This window comes from Anopheles maculipalpis, chromosome X (genome assembly GCF_943734695.1).
Source record: "Anopheles maculipalpis chromosome X, idAnoMacuDA_375_x, whole genome shotgun sequence".
NCBI lineage: Eukaryota > Metazoa > Arthropoda > Insecta > Diptera > Culicidae > Anopheles > Anopheles maculipalpis.
The window spans coordinates 7,315,241-7,338,825 of record NC_064870.1 but is presented as its reverse complement, the minus strand read 5'-3'; positions in this window follow the sequence as shown (position 1 = coordinate 7,338,825).

Sequence of the window (23,585 nt, the reverse complement as noted above, 5' to 3'; positions counted from 1 at the left end):
ATTTACGTACCCGACATTACCCCCTCTTCAAAACGCACCTCTTAAAAATTATTTCAATATCCTTCGTCTAGGAGAACCTTTTTCTTGTAAACGTTTTTGGTTTAGAAATTTTTTTTGAAAACCCATTTTTTTCTTCGCCTAAATGACGTCACTCTTTTGCAACCTTTTTTTGTGCGTTTTGTATCTTTTAGTAAAAAAAAAAATGCTAGAATGTTCGCTGCAACAGGTATTAAAGTAAGATAATTTTGTGTCAATTGCAGTCGCATATTATGAAAATTCTCGGCGGTTTCTTAAGCCTGAAGAATGTGCGACGATATTGCATACTTTCAGGCCAATAGCACCCTGCTGAGGGCGCATGTGAAACGAGTATTGCATATTTTCAGGCAAATGCTAACCTTTTAACATTTGCCCAGCACGCCTACAGCTATGCAATCTGCATTACAAAGTTACCATTTCATAATCTTTTATCCACCTGCGTTAACTTTGCTTTTCTTTCGCCTTAATATGGCACCATCAAATCCCGGTCGGGTGGGAGAGCGGACACAAAAGCTCAATAAATGAAGCATTTAAAGCGACGGTGGGACGGTATCGGTCCCGCTGCAGCGCAAGCAGGAAGCCGGGTTGCAACCGTTTTGCTCGAGATTTCGATTTGCTATTTTATCTGGTTAGGAAGGAAGGGTGTGGTGGGTTGGGACAGGAAAAGAAATGGGAAATGGGGATTGTTGAAGCGAACCGAATCACGCCCTCCCCCGATCCCTTCCTCCCACCGGAATGATCGTTTGGAAAATCGAAATCGAATCCCTTTTTCGCCCGCAACTGCATTTGGAAAGCGTGGTTCAATCCGCAAAGTGCATCCGTTTTTGAGCATTTTGTTGTTGTTGTTGTTGTTGTTATGTTTTCTTTTTTCGGTTTTGTATTATTCATTTCAATCGATTCCTCCGTTCGCTAGCGCTTCCCGTTCGCTCACGTATTGCACGTGAGCGTGACAGTTCTATCGGGCAGCGAATGCAATTTTATTGCTTTTGCTTTGTTTCTGGCGCATCTGATGCACTCTCTCTCTCTCTCTCTCCTCACCCCTCCCTCTATCACGCTCTCGTCTGTTTATTTTTCTTGTACGGCAAATACCCGACTCGGGTGGAAAATTCCGTTCTAGTCAAATTTTTCCCTGCGGCGCCCTATTTTTCCCGCCAAGAAAAGGACAGTTTCGCTGTGGTGTGGTGCCCACGCAGAGCGCCATCGCTGCAAATAAAAGGTCGAAATCGAATCCGGTCGACGGTATGGGTCGCGGGGGTTCTTTTATGCTGGTTGCTATGGTTGAGGGAGTAGGGGTAGGGGTAGGGGGTAATTTCGCAGCAAAGAAAAATACACACACACACAAACACACACACACACACACAACTACACAGTATTTATGCATGCTAAAATATTCCGACATTCAGCATAATAATAATTGACGCGCTGCGCCTGTGGTCAGTTCGACGAAATAGACAAGCTTAATGGGCGGAGAAGGAACGGAAAAGAAGGAGGATGGTGAGGGGGAGAGAGGGGGGGGGGGGGTTATAAAAAGGGTAGAGGAGAGAATCGAACCAAGGTGGAAAACGCCGCACCGTTGTAAGGGTGGGCAGCACGGTTGGGCTCGAAATTGCGCAAATGAGTGAAGGGAAAGTTTGTAATATGTTTTCCATTGAGGAATTTGTTGTTTTTCTTTTCCACCCGCCACCCACCTTTACTTTACTCTCCCTTCCCACTCATTCGACTATCAGCACTCTTTTGATGCCCTAAAAATGTTTAACATTGCGGAGCACACCGCGAAATGGTTTCATGAGTGAATGGTGCTTGGAGAAATAACTGAAACGCCTATATGTATGCAATTGTATTTTTTTTTGTCTTTAGTACACCCTCGCTCATTTTTTTCCCATTAATAAAATGGATTGCGCTGTTCTGCGTACTATTAAGTTTTGTTAATAAGGGTGAAGATAAAATACTAATTGTAAAGAAAGGTAGAATTATCAGATCGAGTGCTTTTAAAAGAACAAGTGGGTTTTCTTGTGAGTAAATAAAAAAAACCTGTTAAATGAACTAGTTATTAAAAATTATTTAATTTTTGGAATTTATAGCAAACTTCCGTAAATCAATAGTGATTTTTCTGTCCAATGCAATGGCTTGTTGCAAACAATTCATTACCACAAACAGGTCTTTAAGTCTTTAAGTTTTCGTAAGTTTTTGTCAGAGTTCATGCCTGAGAGGCGTTCGTCAGAGCGTGTTTATATCCATCTTCTACCTTTCTTAACGATCTACTAGGTCACGTAGAACTTACAGACACCATGTAGCTGGATAGTTAATCCTCACTACGGGAGAAAGGTTCCTATGAGCTTTTAGCCCGGTTCCTGCCATGTAAAGAACGGCGCCATTATCGCCTCCACGTGTTTTATTATACGTGAAGTCGTCATAGACCTCAGTAATTGCGCAAGAGTTCTTTTTAGTCAAACTCCAAATTTTGTGTCCTTCCATCAAGTGACAAAGAACTCTCAAACAGAGTTTTTCTTCTTCTTCTTGGCCTGCTCAGGAATGAGCACGTTGTGTAGGCATGGTCAGGTCTCCAAACAGTTTCCAGGAAACTCGGTCTAGGACTACAGTCCTCTATCCACGGCTGCATCCGATCTCCGACAGGTCAAGCCAACGAGCTCGCTGTGCTCCTCTACGCCTCGTGCCGACCGGGCCGCTGACGAGCACCTTCTTGGTGGGGCATGAGCCCGGCATCCTCATCACGTGCCCCAGCCAACGTATCCTTCCGGCTTGGACTACCGTCAGGATATCAGCACCGCCAAACAGCTCCGCCCCTGCTCGCACACACCGCTCGAAAATGGTGGGTGCATTGGCGTCCTCCGTCAGCATAGTCCAAGACTCGTACCCGTAGAGGACTACCGGACGTATCAAGTTGCGGTAAACAGAACATTTCGTGTGTTGTTGGAGTCATCTGGATCGCAGGTGTTTGTTGAGTCTGTAGCAGCCACGATTCCCCTGAACAATGTGCCCTCGGATTTCGCTGCGTACGTTGTTGTCCGAAGTTACGATCGTACCAAGGTAGTAAAACTCCTCTACCACCTCGAGATCGTCGCCGTCAACTGATACACTGTTTCCCAAGTCGGGCTCTATTACGATAAGGGCTCTATCACGATTTTCCGATGATGTCGATGTCATTCGAAAAGCCAAGGAATTGGAGAGATCGCTCAGAGTTCTCCTTCTTTATGCTCATGACATGCCCTGTCCATCTCAATCAGAAGAGTTTACATGTGCTCTTGTATTTATGCATTTTCAGTTCTATTCATGTGTCAAGGTTCAACTTCAACTCAAAAAATAGGGTACCATTTTGGGTAAACAACATTCCCAAAAGGCAGACATTTATGTCCTCCTTTGTCTAGATTCACAACTCAAGTTCACTTAGCTCAGTAAGCCCATCCGCGATTTTCCACCGCTCCGGGCACCTGTCACTTGTCAGCTTTAAAATCAATAATTGGATGAATACCGTGATGAGTTATTGTACCACATCAGAAAAGCTGCAAAAATTACACTCCATTTTCTGCACCCTGCGGACGCTCGCTAGTGAGCAGCAAGCACTCACAAATCGAAATAATTAATTAGCTCCTATTTGAAGCATCACGCAATTTATTAAATGATGAAAAATTAAGCTTAAAACGCGTTTACAAATATCGATTCACTGTTTCACTTCACGGCAGATCAGCCTCTTGAGTATCTATATGAGAAAAAAAGGGAAGAAACTGCTCTTTAACTTCGGTCCCATTTGCTAGGAGTTCAGCTGGAAACGTTAACGCTAGGGTAAGCTACCGGATAGAGAAGACTTCAGTCACCGACAACCGGCACTCAACCGTCTTAAAGGTAGGGAATCGTTGAGGAGGGTTGAAACATTTCGGTGTAACTAACGTTTTCTGTTTCAACTTCCACAAGATTCGCTTCTCACCGCTGTGTCGCCGTCTGCCTTTGCCTAAGCATGATTTACATCTCGCTTGAAAAAAAAAAAACTCCCACTCCGGAGCGGCAGCGACGTTTCGCTCAGACTCGGTGACTAAAAGTGTGGTTACAAGCTGTACACAGCAACAACACCCAGCAGCACGCCCATTTCGCTCCCGCATTTTATCGTTTTTTATGTGTTGCGGTGGTTTTGGCACTGCCACGGCTCACCACCTTCCCTCTGCTCTTCATTTCCCCCTCCCCTCCCCGCACTCGTGAGGGTAAAAAGGGGGGGCTCGGAGGGGGTGGTGGTAAAGGCGTCGTAAAGTTGGTTTCGCGAAATGACCAATATTTGTACCGCGTGTGAAAAAGCGATAAAGATAAATTTATGCACTTGCGGCACCTTGCACCGGATAGCCACCCGGGCAAACCCGGGTCGTGTCCGGCTGATGGGCACAGCAACACAGCACACACACACACACATTTTAGCAACCGACATTGTTAAAACGAGAGGAAGAAGTGGATGGAGGAGACGAATAAACTGTTAAAAAGCGGCCCCTTTTTTGGTCTCTTTTCCTGTCTAAAGTGTCGCTTTTGTTGTACGGGTTTGCATAAATTTTGGCTGATTTTTTGTTGTTATAACTATGAGCCCTCCGCGATAAGCAGACGTGAATGTATGCAATATTTTGACAAACAATTTATTAGGCTTTCTATTTTGCAGCTCTTATCGGTGTGTCCGTATTTAAATAAAACTGTCAGCTAGATCGGGATTGCTAGAACGCTCGTAACGCTTAAGCGAATGCTAACACGTCAACCCTAAATGTAGGCAATTGTGTGGTAACGGGGAAGGAAACCATTATTATTTTTTTAAGCACTTTGTTCGATTGTGGACATTTGTGAAAAATACAGTATGCTTTGCTGTGTGCGCGTGTACGTGTGTGAGGAAAAAGCAACATCGAGCGAATATATCGGCAATCAAATCGAACTTAATGTGCCTATAGGATTTTGGGGCTGTACTAGCACGTGAAGGGAATTGACGAGTAGGAAACGTAGATAGGGTTTGTGGTGGTTTCGAAAAAGGACAAGGGAAGAGGGGGGAATTTGGTAGAGAGAAAGATAGAGAGAGAGAGACCGCGAGAGGAAGATGTTGAGAACAAAAAAGGGATATATTTCGATGGGATTCTCTTTAATGTGCTTCCCTAACGATCGGATATTGCTAGCAATTTCTTCTTATCATTCGGTTGTTTATGGTTCTATATATATTAATGCTTGCTATGAAGTGTTTGCTTTTTCATTTTTGTATTGTTTTAAAGTTTTTATAAAAATTGATGAGAAATATAGAAGAATAGTGCAAAAATGTTTTGCAAAAACCAACAAACAAACAACATACAAATGTACAAAAATGACCAAGAAATGTTAAAAAACATATGCTAAATGTTATTACACATATGAAAATCGCTGAGCAAACCAGGTATAGTATAAAATATTAAATAAAGCTAAACAGTAAAAAAGAAAGAGACGAAGGTGAAGAAAAATGTAGAAGCACAAAAATACTAATAAAGAAAAAATAGTAGAAAATGTTTATTGCGAAAGAAGCAAAAAGTAGGAATCCAACATAAAAATAGAGAAAATAAAAAGGAATATTCTGGGACAAATAGAAGACGATCAAACAAAGAAAAGACAGAAAGAAACGAAACAGAATAAAACGGTTGAAAGTAATTTCTTAAAATAACAGTAGACAGCAATGCATCAACGAAGAGAAAGAGTGAGCTAATATTTCAAGAAAAAACGATAAAAGCTAAAAATTACGAAACAAAAAAAATTTTTCAAGATATTAAAATAAATGATTGAATTATAGAAATTGAAAAAAAATAAAAAAAACCTAAATAAAATATTTTTGGGAGAGAAATGTGTAGAATACTAAACAAAAAGCAATTATATAGAAGCATTAGAAAAAGTAAAAACACACATTCCGTAATGAAGTGAAATATGAATTACAAGAATATTGCATTAAAAAAATAAAAGACATCACGTGACCTTTAGCCGGACGTGCTATGGGAATAGGAGTTTTTTTTTCTTCTCTATATCCCATGACTGTTGCCCACGGTTGTGACAAAACTTGGCGTTTAGAGCTGACGGAAATTTAAAGTGACGAAAAAACGGAAACGAAACGAAGTAAAAAAAAACCACCAAGAACAACCTAAGACAAAATAACGCACACGCCTCGCAAATAAGAAGCAACAAATAAAACTCCCCTACCAAGAAACAAGGGTAAAATACGGATGACAGTTCCGGAACGGTTTTTTTTTCATACCGGGCGCTAAAGTAATCGAGAGGTTTTAGCAGCACGTCGTTTTTCTTGAGAAGTTTGAGATTGGCTAAAATTCTTCCCGGGGCCTCTAGGTTTTGGGAAGACCGGAAAAGGTGTGGGAAAAGGACGAAGCTAATTTATTGACCTATCGGGTGTTGGTGCGTGCGTGCGTGTGTTGGGGATGTTGGATTCCCGGGTTTCGAGGCGCACCTAGTTGCAGCGTCACTGAAATAGGATCCGACATTTTTTTTTCCGGGGCAAACAGGATTGATAAGTTACTTTCGTCGCTGATGAAACTGTGTGAACTATTAGAGATAGAGCTGAAAAGGAGCAAAATTAAAACAAATTCCCAAAAAAATACTTCCTAAGAGACAACCTTAATCTTTTCAACAGCCCTTAAAAAAAGGAACACCTCACCCCAAGAAATGTGTCAAACCAATGTCAGGATTGCGAAATTCTGTACCAGACACAAGCATTTTACAACTCACTGCGTTCGATTGGAGCGCTTCCCGTGCACTTCCCTCGCACCATTGTGCAGGCGCCATCTTTATTTATTTTTTTTCGCTGTACTCACTTCTCGCACATTGTTTGATTTTGCTTTGTTTTTGTTTCACCGAAAAGTAATTTCTGCCCAGTCACCCAGCCACATTCCGTAAACAGTGGAGAGCGCACCAAGTCTTGTCTTAGGTCTAAAAGAGGGAGAGAGAAAAAGCAGAAATCTCCAACTCCTGCCGCCCTTGATAGCCCTCGAATGGGCCGTCGGTCCCTCTTACCCCTCTGGGGGAGGCTCCATCTAAAGGTGACTTGCGGTTGCGATGAGCAGCATCCAATAAATATGCTGGAGCGATGATTTAGCTGATCTAACCGGCCGGCAGGCGGGTAATCGTGTGGCCTAGCGGCACCGAAGAGTGACACCGTATCGTTCGGTTGGCGATTTATAGATTGGCAACGTGGAAGGACACGGTGAAACATAATTTTTTTTATGGCCCACCTCCATCTCGTAGGTTTCCCTTGGTTTTTTTTTCTATTCATTGAAACCAACGATCGCGATCAAAGTAGATTGGTTTTTCTGGAGATTCAGAAGCTAGAGCCAAATATTGTTGTGTTCGATTTTTTTCGGCTAAAGGACGAACGTCTTTCGGGAACGACATTGTGGCGTTCTGTGCTCGGTGGAACTTGTAAATGATTCGTTTTGGAAATTATTCTTTTATTGCGCGTTCCATAAAATCGGTATCGGATTAGAAACATAATTCGAGACAAAAATTTAGTAATTTATTGAATTTGCTTATTAAGGCGTAAATTAAGGAAACGATACTACGGCTAGGTTCACTCTGAGGGGTAAGGGTAATGCTGGATCGTACCTGGATCATTCTTCATCATAAATTAGTTTTTTTTCTTGGCTTAACGATCTACTTAGGTCGTGTCGATACTATCTGATTGGACGGTCAGTCCTTACTAGTGATGGGTAAATTCGACAAAAAAAAACGAAATCACTTTCGAATGACTCCACCAATTTTGGAAGCGGCTCCGGGAGGTAGGTGCAATACTCCGAGTTCGGAATCATCCGGAATTGTCGGAGCCGTACGGAGGCGTCCGGAGCCGTTTGGAGCCATTTGGAGTCGTTTGGAGCCGTTTAAAGCCGTTCGGAATTTGATGATAGAGTACCAATGTAGATTATATCACCGTTTCATGGACGATTTGAATCGCTGCAGAATTTCAATTCATTTCAGCCCCAACGAGTCCGACGGTTACGGAACTGCCGACTAGCAGCTCCGGACGGCTCAAGGAAAAGGAATCGGAATCGGAGTAAGAGTTACGATGATCAACAGCGGTTCGGAGCCGTGGGTGCGGTTCAGATGAGATTTGAACCCTTTTCCTGCTGTATGAAGAGAGAGAGAGAGAGAGAGAGAGAGATTTTGATAAGAAAAAGGTTCACATTTACTATCTTCGTGTTCTCTCTCTCTCTCTCTCTCTCTCTCCCACTGAGGAAACAATCTTGCGTACAGTTAATGCTTGGGTTTTCCTCACTTTAACCAAATATCTTTACCTCCAGCAGTAATCATAAGGAGCAACTCTGCCACGGCAGGTTGTAAAGAGAAGTCTTCAAACCAAAGCTTTTTTTTCAGCAAGACGAAGAAGTTATAAATCCCTCCAAGAAAGCGAAAAGAACGAAAGAAGTAAACCACACATACACACGCACAGAACTAAAGACAGCAGGCCAGAAGGAAGAGACTTGGAATAGTTGGAGTGAAGGAAACAAAAAGGAACCACTCCGATCCTGGAATTGTTTCAACTCAGCAACAGCAAGCAACAGACACATAAGCACACACACACAGATAAAACTAGACACTAGAAAACAAGGCAAAAAAGGACTCCAAAGCCCCCGTGAACTAAAGCTTTGGCACTGGGGAACACTAGTTTTTTCCCTCGGCTTTAGTTTTTGAGTCGCCTCTGTCTGTTGCCAAGGATAAACTCAAACTCAACCTACGCGGGGGGGGGGACCTTTACAAGAAAACCTCCTCCCCCCCTCCCATCGCACGCTTTTCTCGCACGGGGGCGTTGTTGTCGCGGGGCTGTGAAGTAAGGATTATTTCCACCTCTCGAAAAGTTCTTCGTTTTTCAACGGTTATGGTTTTTGTCTGCCAGCGCTGTTCCGTGGCGCATGGAGCGCTCCGACGATTCCGAACGCTCAGAGTAGTGAGAATAACTTTTTGCACCACCGGGGGTGAAGCGGTAGGGTGGGATTTTGGGTGGGTACTCGAAAAGTTCATCCTGCCTAGAACATCCTCACCAATCGGGGCCATCGCAGTACCAATCGGAATCCTGCGAGGGGCAAATTTAAGCTCCCCCCCCCCCCCCCCCCCCCCCCGGGGTATACAGCGACCTCGCCGATGGAAAGATGGGCATTCCCGGGCAAGCGCTCACAGTGGACAGTAGCGCGTTGCGTGAAGGAAGCGAGGTTGTGATTGAAGTTTCGTAGCACGATCGACATCGAACGACACCGGTTGTCTTTATGTCTCTTTATCTTTCTCTCTCTCTCTCTCTCATCCCAAGAAAAGTTGAGGATTCTTTTTATGCTTCTCCCGTACTCACCCTTCAAACATCTCCGTGTAGCATAGCAGTCTGCATATAGCCATTAAATACATACAATTATTTGAAAATAGGTTTCCGTTACATTAACACTACAACCACCATTTGGTGCGTTTGGTCGTTTATATGTATCTGTTTTTTTTTACCAAAACAATTGTTTTTGCTTTTAACGGCGCAAGCCGTTATACTTAAAATAAATAAAATATTACTACATATTTTCCTCAACCAAGCATGCCCTGATTAAGGTAATCTACAGAATGTTGCTTTTTTTCGGTATTTCGGATTTTATACAGAATGTATTTTTGCCATTTTAATAATATGTTTACTAAGCAGAACATTAAACAAATTGCGTTACTCTCTTGCAAAACTAGTAAATAAATCACTGGTTCAATCATTCCGAAGCTCTGATTTGTTGATTACAGCGTATTACAGGTTATTAACACTAGTGAACTGCATTTTTCATTTCTGTAAAGGATTTTTTCACCATCAAATTTATATTTCTCATCCGTCAAGAAAATTTTCACTGTTGTCAAGTCATAGACAGCTATACCGCTGTCAAACTTGTTTACATTCAACTCCGGTGTTTGTCAAGTCGACATATCAAAACTACATTCAATATTTATATGTATAATGCTTAAAGAATTTGGTCCGAATTGTTATCAATTTTTCAATTAGAAATTATTTTAAAATTTTAGATTTTTATTTTGCCCCAATATGGACCGAGAAGCACTTTTTCACCAACTTGTTTCATTTGACAGCAGTGAATATGACTTGACAACAGTGAAAATTTTCTTGACGGATGAGAAATATAAATTTGATGGTGAAAAAGTCCTTTACAGACATGAAAAATGCAGTTCACTAGTGTTAATAGCCAGTGAAACGCTGTATGTTTTTTTTTGGCAGTTGTTGATAAGAACTGTTTACGCTACATCAGGGCTGCTATAAAAAATTATAGCGCTTAAGTAGTAGCTTTATCGAATACAATTCAGTATTAGTGCTGCTCTATCGTGTTTGTGCTAGTTTTTAAATGCTTATCAAACCTTATTTACTTGACAAGCTGTCAAGCAAGATTAGGTAAATTTAATGCAAAGGCAAAAGAAGATTTTTTACAAACTGGGACTTTTTTTCATGTCATCGGAATGTCATTGTAGGTCCATTAGAAATATTGAAAACTAAAACCACTTAAAATTAATTGTTGTGAAAAAGAAAATCACAGCTTTTTAAGGCTTACGACAAAATTAAAAATGTTACTTGGACAATCATGGAAAGAAACTTTTTTGTTATTTATTTCCTGTTTTTTTTTGATAGTTTATTATTTCTTTGATCTTCCTATTTTTGTATTCTTGTAACGTGTTTTTTCTATATTTTATGCATGGACGGCCTGTCCGTATTGCTATTCTTGCAACGTTGGTGTCCTAAGAAGAAAAAAAGACTAGTTTAACAGGGAGTAAGTGCCTTGGTGAAGGGATGTTTTTTCGATTAACTTCTCACAAAATCGGGAACGCTGCACAAGGTCAAACAATGCGGTGTAGAAGAAGTGAAAGATGAGCTAGTACTGCAGAGAAAGCAAATATGGAGAAAAAAAAATTAAAAGAAAAGAATGTGAAAGTATTAACATATTTTCCCCTGCCAAGGAAAATCACCACCGGTTCGGAGAGGCGAAATGAGAGGTAAATGTGTGGAGGCAAGGGTACTTGAAATAGAAGATGGCAACACTTCACCTTCACACATTCAAAAGCAAATAACAGCGAGCAACAACAACAACAAAAGCTCGGGAAAAAGATCATTTATTTGGAGTAAATTTCATCTTTCCACTCCGTTCTCCTTCCCCACACGTTCTTCCCGTGTCCAAAACAGCAAGGGTGTGAAAATTTTCAATACCCATGTGAGAAACCGTTTAACGGGTGGAAAAACGAAACCTCCCACGAAATGTGGTAAACACTTGAGGATCTGTTCCTCCGCTCGTGTTAAGCTGACAGACGCGCGCGCACCCTCTTACTTACACTACAACAGCGGAACACTAGGCGGTTACAGGCGGAGAAGAAACGACGGCTGATGAGAGGCGCAGAACCTCTCTGTCAAGTGAATCTTTCACGTGCTCCAAAAATGCAAAGACTTGCTCGGTTTTTTTTCTTCCCCCGTTTGTAAAGCTCATATCCCATGAATATTGCAATGGTGTACGTGCGTGTGTGTGTTGGGCGGGAAACATGAAAGAAAACAAAATGGAATCCTTATTTTTGTTGTTGCTTCCTTCGAGATGTTACGGTTTAGCACACGCACAACAAATATCCCACAATATTTCGCACAAAGCAACAAAAAGAAGAAAAAAAAGGACACAGGAGCAGGAGGGCAAAGTCATCCTAATCCTGCTAACCATCGTCACCTCGGCAAAGCACGCCGACGGGATTAGTTACACCCGGAGCAGTGCTCCGGAAACCCTTGCAAAGGGGGGGGGAGTTTCGGCACAAACTCAGGTCCTTCTCGCTCGCCGTACTTCTGCCGACCCTTGCCTGCTGCGGTACCATATGCCACGGACGCGTAAAACGTTCGAACGTCATTAGCAGCAGATTAGCAGTGGAGAATGCTTCGCTTCTTTACCTACTTCAATTTCCCAATGGTCGGCGAAAATGTTTGGTCCTCGACTTACTCATTTCAAGAGCCGCAAGAGAGGCAGATTTCGGGGTTTTGCGAAGAAAACAGTGCTCGGGTGAATGTTATGCTTTCGACACAATAAGGCAGCGAGTTCTACCCTACCCCCTAGTACGGATATATAGGAAGCTTAGCTATTTGAGGGGGTTAGTTCGGTGATTCCAAGAAGTCCCAGAAGGACTCCTCGGTGGTAGAAGATCACCCATGGATGATGTTCATATCCAGCCACATACTTACCCTTAGGACCTTTTGTTTTCCAAACGACGTTCTCCAGAAATTAGTGGATGTAACGAAACACAAAGTTAGCTAGTAACGACGCCAGGATCTCTGGACAATTAAGAAAGAGAATTACCAACAGTAGACATTTCACTACACGCGTGAAGCTGCTGAAGACCCTTAGCCTCCAAAACGTACATAAAAATGAAAACTTTGGAAGTGTCCCGGACATCACGCGTTATGAGAGATCATCAGCGTTATATGCCCGGGGGCGCCGGGTTGGTACCAGCACCTTCCCGCTTTTTTTTTGCTGGATGTCAATTTCCGACCGTCTTTATGAAGCTGCCCGTAAAAGTATTTGACGTCAAATTCTACCCAGCCGGTAGCTGTCGAGCTTTGGGATGCTATAAAATTTGTACCACCGTGCCATAGACGGATGGAGTTATTTGTGTGTGTGTGTGTTATACGGTAAAACGTTGTCAGAAGCATCGGTCTCGGACGTACACATCCGGTTGGCGACGTGTCGTGCACATTCACATGCACACTCACACACTCACGCAAACACACCAACAAACGGTAGTCCCTTGGAGTAGGTGTTTGGGAACGTGCTGACAGCGAGGAAACGTGTCAACGATGCGGTGGGTAAAAATGGGCACACACGGACTTGAATAGTTTAATGTCATTTGCTGTTACAAATTTAACGCTTCCCGTCCGTTGGGTTGATGTCGGGTAAACCGTTTTTTTTTCTTCTCTCCTTTCTTTTCCTTTGGTCTGGTTGCGGGGTGCGAAGAATGCGCAAAGAACCCCCGACCCCAAGCTCCATATGGCGCGTTTTGTCGCTACAAAATGTCTGAAGGTGATGTGCGGCACCATTGGTTACCAAGGATCGGTTTGATACGACGTCTGACGCCCCGCTCCGGAAGCGGCGCACAATGGCGCCCTTATGGTGTTCCGGTGCTACCGGAATAGGTCGACGCGAAGCGTACACCTGAGGCGAAACCTCCAATCAGTCAGCGCAATACAAATCGACACCAGTATCGAACGGCGGAGACATTTCAATACAACGCAACCAATTTCCAATGCCGAAGTTGTGGTGGATCGCACGTTTACATGAGGGCTGTCACACTCACGGAAATGGCACTTCATTCCTTCAAATGAAATATAAATCCTTCCATCTCGCAAGCCCACGAAGCAACGGAACACCTGGAGTAGAGGAGTTTTAATTTTCCAGCAAATCCCTCTCGGCAATCCTGCCGACTCATTCCCTGGCCTTAACACGGTGCAAAAACACGGCAAACTGATTGGTCGGACTTCCCTCCCATGGCCGACAAATTAGTCCTATCGCGGGTTGGACTTTTGCCCGGGGATTGCGCATCTCAATTTAAATAATTTAGCCCTTATTACCTGTACAAACTATATACAGCCTTGCGTTCCCGGGCGTTGATGTTTTTCGTCCCGGTTGGATTCGGTCGTTTAATTTTGGGACGCGTCGGTGTGTTAAATCAAATCTGAAGCAACCTCACCGGCGTCCGGATTGGAGGATGGGGGAAAAATCGAATTGAAAGTCCGAACTAGCGTGGAGCGAACGGATACGGAAGGTGGAGAATGGATGGATGAAGTTCTTGGACCCTTTTTTTTTTGGGGGGAAGACTTTCAAACCCTTGAGAGAGATAGAATAAAGGTATAAAACGCGCGACGAAACGCCGGAGCATCCTAACGAAGGGAGATTAAATTAAAAATCTGCTCTCGGTTGAAGCCGTGTAAGGGTACCCAGTGTGACACAGCGTGTGACACTGACTTCGCTGCTGAATGGTTACGGGATGTGTGGATTACTGTGTTGAGTAGTCCTTCATAACCCTTTTTCGGGGTTAATTCATTCCCTTGCTCAGGTTTGTTCAGCATCAATCTGACCATACCTTGGTGGCTTTCTTCTGTTTTGTTGGAAGTGGTTGAGGGATTCCAGGTGCACGAGTCACGAAACAGAAATTCTCCTTAACTCTAACGCTAGAAGAAGTGTTGCAGGAAATTATTCAACTGTCTTTACTATATCTGGTTAAGCTGACAAGATTTGATATGGATTACACATAAAACTGGGGAATCTGGATCCTTCTTCAGAGTCTCCAGAGTTGAGGAGGTTTCAAACCTTATTGGAGGGATCTTGCTGTTTAATGCTAAGAGATTTTATTGTTGTAGTTAAAACTCTAGTCAATCAGATGCAAGATAATGTAGTCAGTTAGATCCCTGAAATCCAAGTGTCAAAACCATACTGGCTGGGAAGTTCTGAAGATACAGATTGGCGGCTTTTAGGATTGCTGGGAGAGTCATGCATGTGGTTCGAATTCACGCAACAGCAAATATCCAAGATTTCTACTCCGGACCAGTGGTGAGATGTTGAGAAGAGCTGTGAGAATACTTTTTCTCAACCCCATTCTTATTCTTTGAGTTACTGTTGCTGTTGTGCGTCAGATACACTCTTCTTCTACTGGTTCACGAGGTTCCTTGATACCAGTTTTGGCTAGTCCTCAAGCCATACACCTGACTTCAAAATAGTTCAATTCACAGAGAACCTAAGAGAAGCTTCCTGATCCGTGATCAGAATCACGCGATGCCAAGCATTCTACCCTTTCGAGTAGCTGTTCTCCAGTCACTCGCCACGTTTCGATGCGTCCCGTGCGTTGGACATCATCCGGTCGAAAAACTTTGCTTCAAATGCCCGATAGGCGAAAGAGTATACCGACCACGCGACTCCCGCTATTTAAAGGTACGGTCAGCGGCGTTACGCTAGACACCGGGCGTTGCGTAGGCAAAGCGCACCGTGTTAAGCACGACACGCCGGTAACCGGACACTGCAAACGGCGTGTCACCTTACCAGGCGTGTGGACAAGTTCGTGCTCAGGCACGGCGTCGTTGTAATGCGATCATCAGATGCGGCAACAAAACATCTTACGCGCCCGTTGGTTTGAGCCGCGTTCCGCACCGGCGCAGATGTTCCGGTGAACATTCCGATGAACATCAAAATGGCGGTACCTTTTTTTCTTTTTTTTTTCGCGTGTAATGTTTCACCGCTCGCGCACTCTGTGTGTGGAGGTTAGTAGTTGGATGTACAGATGACGCGTATGGACGTGACGTTGACTCATGTCAACGGTGAAAGTTAAGTCACGGCTTGATACGCTCGTACAGCTCGAGTAGTTGGGTAGAGCCTCCCAACGGAGCACTGTAAAATGCATTTCAGGTCAAATCAGATGTTGTGGGATTATCGAGATAGGAGTCAAGAAGGGCCAGAAATGTCTCATTTCGAGCATACGGCCATACTGTCGAAAGCATGCAAACAAAGCCGATTCTCAAGAGTTTTCCTGGATATTGTTTTTCCTTCTCTCTCTTTCTCTCACTCTCTCTCTCTCTCTCTCTCTCTCTGTGTTATCCTACAACACTAGCCGTAAAAGATACTTTAGCTTCGTGGAAAGCAATTCAAAACAACAGAAAAAAAAATCCCAAAATAATACCAAATAAAAGGGAAACCTCCGCGCAGTTGGGAAAACAAAACCCTACTCAGTCGTTCTCGTCTTAAAGCGATTTCATTTACTTTGGGTAAAAACCCTCTCCGCAACGCACCCCCCTACCTACCCTGCCTCATTGCAACGCCGGGTCCGGGTTGGCCAGTGTTTGTTTGTTTGCGTTTCATCTGATTGCTTGTCTTGCTTGAGGCTTCCCCGAGCAACCGGCGAGGGTGGCGGGATGTGGTTGGCGAGCAGTTATGCGGAGAAGGGCTTAAATTCTTTTCACTCTTTTGGACTCCAAAACTGAGGCACAAAAAAAACTCCCCCCCCCTCACACCCAACTCTGTTTGTGTGTGTCAAAAAAGCGTTTGATGGCTTCCGGCTGGTCAAAGGAAAAAAAAGGAAAGAAGGAAAAATCCTTAGCGAAAGCTTGGAAGCTGTATCTGTGAGTGTAATTTTTTTTTTTGCGTTTTGTGTCTCTCACCACGTCGCGGTGATAGGGTTAGGTTATTTTATTCCGTTTTGTTGTTGTTGTTGATGTTTTTGGGAGCAGAGAAAATGTTTACACATTACCGCCATCCGGATTCGCTCCCGCGGATCCATTGAGCCGTGTGGAAGAACGGGCCCCTTTTTGAGTGTGAGCGTTTAACTTCTTAATTAAGTTTGATGGCTGTGTGCTGGGGTCGTTTAGTGACGTGAATTAGTTGCTGGGACCGGCCCGAACCGGTGCACAGTAATGTGCAATTATTGCAATCCGTTGCAATTCGCTGCGAATCGTGCAATTAAGTGTGGTTTGTTTGGTGTAATACTTAAGGGAAATGAACAACTTTTTTTTAAAGGAAACATTTTTCATGCTTGAAAGTTTTTTTTTTACTCATGATTGACAGCCTGGCCGTATTGCTATGAAGTTTTAATATATTGCATTGAAAATAAAGAATGCATACGTCTGTTTGGAAGTTCCAAAGGTCTGCATCAGGCTTCATCCTTCCAGGAAAAATTCGTTTGAGGATAATTTTTTCCCACCACTAGTTTTGGTAGTAAATTTCAAAGTTAAAGAGACTTTGTGGTCCAATTCTCAAATGACTAAGACGCTTTGCCCAAGAATCCATCATCCTAATCATCTATCAATTCGCTGTCTGAGTCTAAGCACGTACCTGAAGTTATTTCGTCATGCGAGTTTGCAATCAAAATGGTAGTCCAATCGTTAACTGCCGAAAGATTTCGCCTAAAGGAAATCTTTCGCAGCTCAGCTACCATTGGGACGGCGTACAAGCGATCTCGCCTTCCGAGAGGCTTAATCATTCGATGGACTTCCACTATCAAAGATCACTTAATCTACTAAGGGCTCTTGTTGTCTTAGACTCGTCTATCAGGAGACCTTTGAGTCAAATAAGTTTCCAATATACAGTTCCAAGAACCCTAAGGCGGTTTGACGATTGAGCAACTATGTAATATCAAGTCTAGTAAGGCAGTATAAGAACGCCATGATCCTGGAGAATGTTATCCACCAAGTGTCCTCGTCTTTCAAGGAACTCCACGAGCCAAAGACTCCCAAAAGGTTTCTCTATCACAGATTTGCTAATAGATTTAGGAGTCAAAGGGGCCCAAACTGCCTTAGATGGATGTCGTTGAAGAACACAATTTGTTTGGCTAAAAGTTTAGACGGTGAGAAAGAGAGAGGGAAAGAGAAAAAAGGGTGCAAAATTTATTACAAAAAGTAAGACATTATTACAGAAATATTTGAATAAATATTGCAGGGTTCGTCAATGCTCTAAAGTAGACCCCTAAAATCTTTCATTTTCTCCACAAGAATTCAATTCTTTAGATGTTTAAGAAAATATAAAATTTTAACTGCAACTGTTATTTCGGAGAATCGGTGTGTGTGTGTTTGTTTGTGCAGGCATGTTTTTAATTCGAAGTTGGAAGCTTTTTCCACCAGCCATAACGCTGCTGTGAAGGGACCGAGCTGGGAATATTTTAAGCAGCTTATATTCTGCGAAGTACCACCGTTTTACGATTTAATTGACCATTCGAAGCGGACAACCGTGTTCTAATCGGATGCAACCAAGCACACACACAAACAGCGAAGGGCACCAAAAACAATTTGCGCCGTCCTTAAGACGATAAAGGAGACTTTAGGGGAAAGTTTTTTACGGCCTATTATTGTTGGTGCTGTTGCAGTAAAGCATTCAACGCTTGTACTGTAAAATGGCGATTTATTTATGATTGTTTAATTGATGTAGATAAATAAAGCCTGGCAGCTTTTTGCCCTGTCGGGTTGCACTATTAAGCACAGTTTGAAGGATTCTTATTTAATCCGCCTGCAAGTAGCTTTCCACTCTCTCCACCTGCCACGGGGGAAGGATTTTTATGTTTTCTTCCTCTCCGTTTTGGCTAATTTCTCGTACCGTTCGGTCTGCAAAAGACGAAATCGGGTGGGTGGTTGGTCCACTTGCGGCTTACAATGGCCGCAAGCTATGCGTATCGGTTGCGTTTTTTTCCCCTACCACATTACTGTGCGCGCACACACACATACACACACCGTTGGCGAACACATTCTTAGCGCGTTTTCGTACGCATTCCGCCGGCATTTTCCTTGCGGTTCCGCGCTGGTAAGACGTGATGGAAAGCTGCTGTCGTACGCGAGAATGGCCGTTTTAATACCCGGCCCTTTGCGGTGCTGTAAAGTGAGAAAAGTCAGAAAGGAAAACGTCGCTATCCCGGACGCCGCATTTTACCACGATTCGCGCCGACTTTCCCATCCGCTGTCGCAGCACGGTGTGATAAATAAATATATATATAAACGCGCACATACAAACACTTGCAAATGCTTCTTTTCATTTCACTGCGAAATGTGAAGTTTACTACTGTGTGTGTGTGTGTGTTTTTTTTGTCTTGTCAGTTTCGTTTTGCTTGTCTGGGGGCCAATTCAAACAGTGAAGAAAGGTGAAAGATAAGGCGCCTCCATTAAGCAAAGCAACGATGAGATGCTTTTCCCAAGGGAAATATTACCAAGGGAAATGGACGGCTTGAAGAGCATCCCATCGGTAAGGAGAAGGGTGGAAGGTCTCAGGAGGAGTTTGTAGGTTTTTTTTTCTTTCTTGCTGGCGTTTGACTGTAAAATGATTTAAATATGCCCATGACAGACGCTAAGGTCTGTTGGGTGACATCATTTTGAATTTTATTTATTTCCTTTATTGGATTTTTGTTTCTGGGGAACTGCTTTTTGATTTATTGCAAATTGAAAATGTGCTATTAAATCGTAAATAAATTGGGTAATTTGATAAAGAAGCTTGCTGAAGGAATAAATTAAAGCTAATGTTAATTATATAATAAATTAGAAAACAATTATAAAACCAACTTTAACAAAACCAAATTATGGAAATATTAACCATTTATTATTATGGCTCAGCCCTTCTTATTTTTTAATTGACACGGGCTTTAAATACCTTAAAAAGTTTTCAACAAAGATTGAGTAAAGTTAATAGATCGTCAGAAGTAATATGAATGAGATATCAAAATAGGTATTTTCAAACCTTTTTTTTTGTTGATTTACTCATCAAGATGGCTGTTCAACAATTTTGAAGCGATGATTTGGTCCATTGATTAAAACAATATTATCCAAGTTTTCTAAAAAAAAAAATTAACTTAGTTCTAGAAGAAAAATGAAGAAATTGATAATTGGGAAGTTCTTCTTTCATCTTCCAAGTGTTTCTCATTTTTACAAAAAATAATGATGGTGCTACTTTTTTGTTCAGCACTGTAAATTATTAAAAAATTGTATTTATTTAGACAAATAATCAAAGAATATTGTAGGCTGCTCTGTGACTTGTGCATGTTGAAATTTCAACAGTGTGTCTCCTTCTTCGGTAACTTTCCTTATCATTGGTTAATTCGTTTTCTTTTCTAGATAAAATGTACATTGGTTTAGTGATATTACCTTTACCACGATAGTCATTACTTTTTTTATAACAAAAACATTTAAATTGGGGAAAAAACAAAGAAAACAAAATTTACATTTTTATCGCTTTGAACCTTTTTGTCTCGCCTGAAATGCTCTCAGTAACAGCTCAGCACAATTGTTATTTGACAGCTCGTAACTGTCACTACCAATTCTACAACTGCTTTTACTCTAATACGAAAGCATAATCTTGTGTCCACCACTGGACCGCAACAACAACAAAAAAAACCAATTAAACTCGTCATCTGTCACCCGTTCGCTCTTGGGGCCAGTATCGGCACTTACATGTCAGCAGCGGATCGTAAAAGAAAACAATTTTTTGCTAGTCGTTAACGCTCGTACGTGCTGCCATGCGGGATGCAATCGGCAAAACGGTCTGCATTTACGATCGTTTCGTGCCTTGCCAAATTGGTTGTGTTGAGATTTAATTGTAAAGACGTGTAAAATAAAACCCTTTTCCACTGGCGAATGGGGCGCTGTAGACGGTAGTAAATAATAGCAAGCTCAATGTGTGATTTAACCAGCAACAAACCGAATGAGATTTATGATGCATTATTTTATTTTGCTTTTTTTTTCAATATAGTTTTGCTCAACAAAACGTTTTACAGCATAACCAGTCAGGAAAAAAAACTCATAACTGTAATGAAAAACGAAGCAAAAACGGAATGTTTCGAAATGTGTCATTCACTGTACATTACGGGGCATTCTCTGGAGAGCTTGAAACCGAAGAAAACGAAAATGAAAATAAAAAAAGAAACAAAACACAACAAATCCTGGACCCAGAATGCAGAAGAAGCAGGCGAAAATACGTAGCAGGAACGATTCACCGACTAACGAAGCAATTTATTTTTCAAAAAACGTAATGAGAAAAGGCAATGGGACAGTACTACCGGACAGCCGGTTGCCGGTTGTGGCGTGTGAAATAAAACGGAAATAAAAGCTTAAACACCTTTTTATCTTTCGTCCGGTGTGTGCGTGTGTGTGTGTGTGTTCGTACGTTGCGCTTGTTATTGCTATAACCTTTAGGTGGTGTTTTGTGCAAGAAGGGAGGAAGCAAGAGCAAGAAGCTACAAGAGTGGAGGCCAAGCAGGGTTAATAATCTAAAAAGGTGACATACGGAAAAGCCGCTGCGGAAAAACCCATCAGTCGGGAGGCCCCTCACCCACCGGGGGAGTCGGGAAGGACGCGCAAACCTTCGCCAGTTCGTACGGAAACGATTAGAGCGGAAAAGGAAAAGTTTTAGGGCGAGTTTTGCCTCTTTTTTGCGCTTTTTCGTTTGGTTTTGTTGTTCGTTGTTTCCATTTCCGGTGCAGAGTGGAAAAATTTGTGTTCAAAATTTTCCCGCTAGAAGCTTCTGAGATGCTTTGTTTTTTTTTTCATTTGTCTGTGTGTAGATATAATTGTTTCGGGTTCTGTGTAGGTCGCTTGTTGGCTAACCGACAAGCGACCAGCTGACCAGTTGGAGTGATATGGCTTGTAGAAACAGTGGGCAAATGCTTCTTAATAAGATGTATTTGAAGTGCTAGCTACATTCATTAAGGCGTGGTTTAACTTTGTGTAATGTGAATTGCATAGCTTTGGACAATTAGGGGCTCGAAACAAACAGCTTTTTATGCGGTTTGACGTTTTACGTAGGTTTTTAAAAGGCACTTAACAAGGTGACTTTCTATTGCAAATTGCATTCATTCGGGCGTTTTACTTTCTTATGGTTTATTGACGATGGCCCAAATATTTTGAGCTTAGCTGGCAAGGTAAGCCCTCCTAGCAAAGATGCTGGAGCATAAGAAAATTGTTTTCTAACTGAAGATAGCACGAATTGTACAGCATGAAAACTACTCGAATTTTGTGAATTCTAGCTTGAGAGGTTTATTTTGTTTACTTGACAGACAGCTATTGTCAGTCTTTTCCAGGCGCCTAGAAAGTATGCAACACACGATACAAAACTACATTTGATGATCCCCTAACCTCTGCACGTACACGGCATATTATTCGTAGGAAAGTAAATAAAAAAAAAAATGTGTCACCTGGGAAATGAAAGCTAGTCTTCTGCTGCTGGGAAGCTTTTTTTTTCACCGAATTTCCCTTTCCTTTTACCCATTGTACTCTTTCGGTTTTTCTCGCCCCATCACGCGTCTGGTGACCATTAGGCATCAGCATCATTATTATTAGTTGCCATCACTGCTACACCTTCAGGCCCGTACACACGCGCCACACTCGACAGTACAATTGATTGTCCGAAACAGTCCTACCCAAGCGCGCCACACCGAGAAGGAAGGATGATTAGATGTGTGTTTCGCCGCTCCCCTAACTCGCTGCTCAAGCTTTTTTTTTTTACTAGCCTGCTGGTGTCCCCAAATGATTGAAGTTATTTGGCACCTTGGGGAGGTACAGGCGGATGGAAAGAAAAGCACCGAACCAAAATAAGAACAAAATGAAATCACTTTGTGTGGGAGTAGCACCAACATAGGAAGCGAAGTGGGGAATGGCGGATGAGTGAGGCATGATAGAAAATTAGTCATTCAGTGTTTTGCTTCTTACTCCGCTCACTTCGCTTTGCGCGGGCCGATTGGGTGTTTTGGGGTGCGGGGTAATGTCTCTGCTACGGGTGGAATCGATGGAAATTTGTCCGCTTCGCTGTTCGCGGCCGCGTGTGTTTGTGTATGTAGTGGCAAACAATTTGATTTTCCACAAACCGCTCGGTCCACCCCATCCAAGTTTTCCCGAGAATCACTAATTTTAGCGCTTGCACCAAAACACGAAACACGGTAAGGGAAATCAAATTTCCCCTTAGTTAGATCGAACACTAGATAAGTGATGGGATGGAGGTTTTGGAGGCGATATAGGGGGTATAGGGATAGGGGTTCGCATTGAGACCTACCGGATGTTTCGTGGAAAATTCACTAGGTTGGGGAGAAACTTAATTAGCGGGCCCAAACTGGGTAAAGCGGTACAAGCCCGGGAATCACCCCCGAAAGAGGCTGAGGCTGAAGGGTAGAAGAACGGTAGAAGATGTGGTGAAGTATGACAGCTAATAAAGGGGCGGGAAGGGTGGAAGCGAGCGCGTGTGGCTAGGGTAGGTTTTCATAACGATCCGAAACTTGACACCATCAATTAAGCTGTCTCGCTGTGATCATCTACCTTCACAACACCCTGCCAGAGTCTTTCACCTAGACTAGAATTAGGACGAGCGGGTTCCTGAAGACGACGGGGGAGGATCTGGTGTGCAGGATGCATAGGTTTATTCTTGGTTGACATTTATGACAACAAACAACAGCAGTAAGGGGGAGAAAGAAAAAAGCGAAAGCAGGGTTATCTGCAACTACAGCAACTTTGGCAGAGACGCGAACAACCCAGTGGAAGTATACAATGTACCGCAGAGAGCTCCACCAATCAGGGCAAAGATCCCTCAAAGTACTCAAAGGTGTTCACGGTTCATAATCGAATGACGGAGCAACAAAGTGTGTGCCCGACTTTGCGGTTGCCGATTGTGTGTGTGTTTTTGTTTTTCTTTCTTTTTCTTGTACGGTGTGCCGGTGTTGGTGGTCGGTGACTGTCAAGCGGCTTCCACCGCTAGTCAGTGTCGGACTTGCGCCAGGCAGTGTGCAGTTAGGGTGCCACACGACACCTCACCACAACGCACGTGCAGTCGGTAAGGTAAAGGCAAAGATTATCTCTTTATTTTCTCACCCTTGTGCGTGCGTGTGTGTGTGTGTACACACACCTTAGATGACAGCAGTTAGCCATGCGATTAATAGCGTTATGATGCGTGTTATTCCACGCGAATCGTGCACTGTGATCGAGTGAGACCGCCCGTCCCACCACTTGCCCGGGGTGCGGATGTATTGAGATGTCACTATCCGACACCGGACACCTGATGCCGACCCGATGCCAG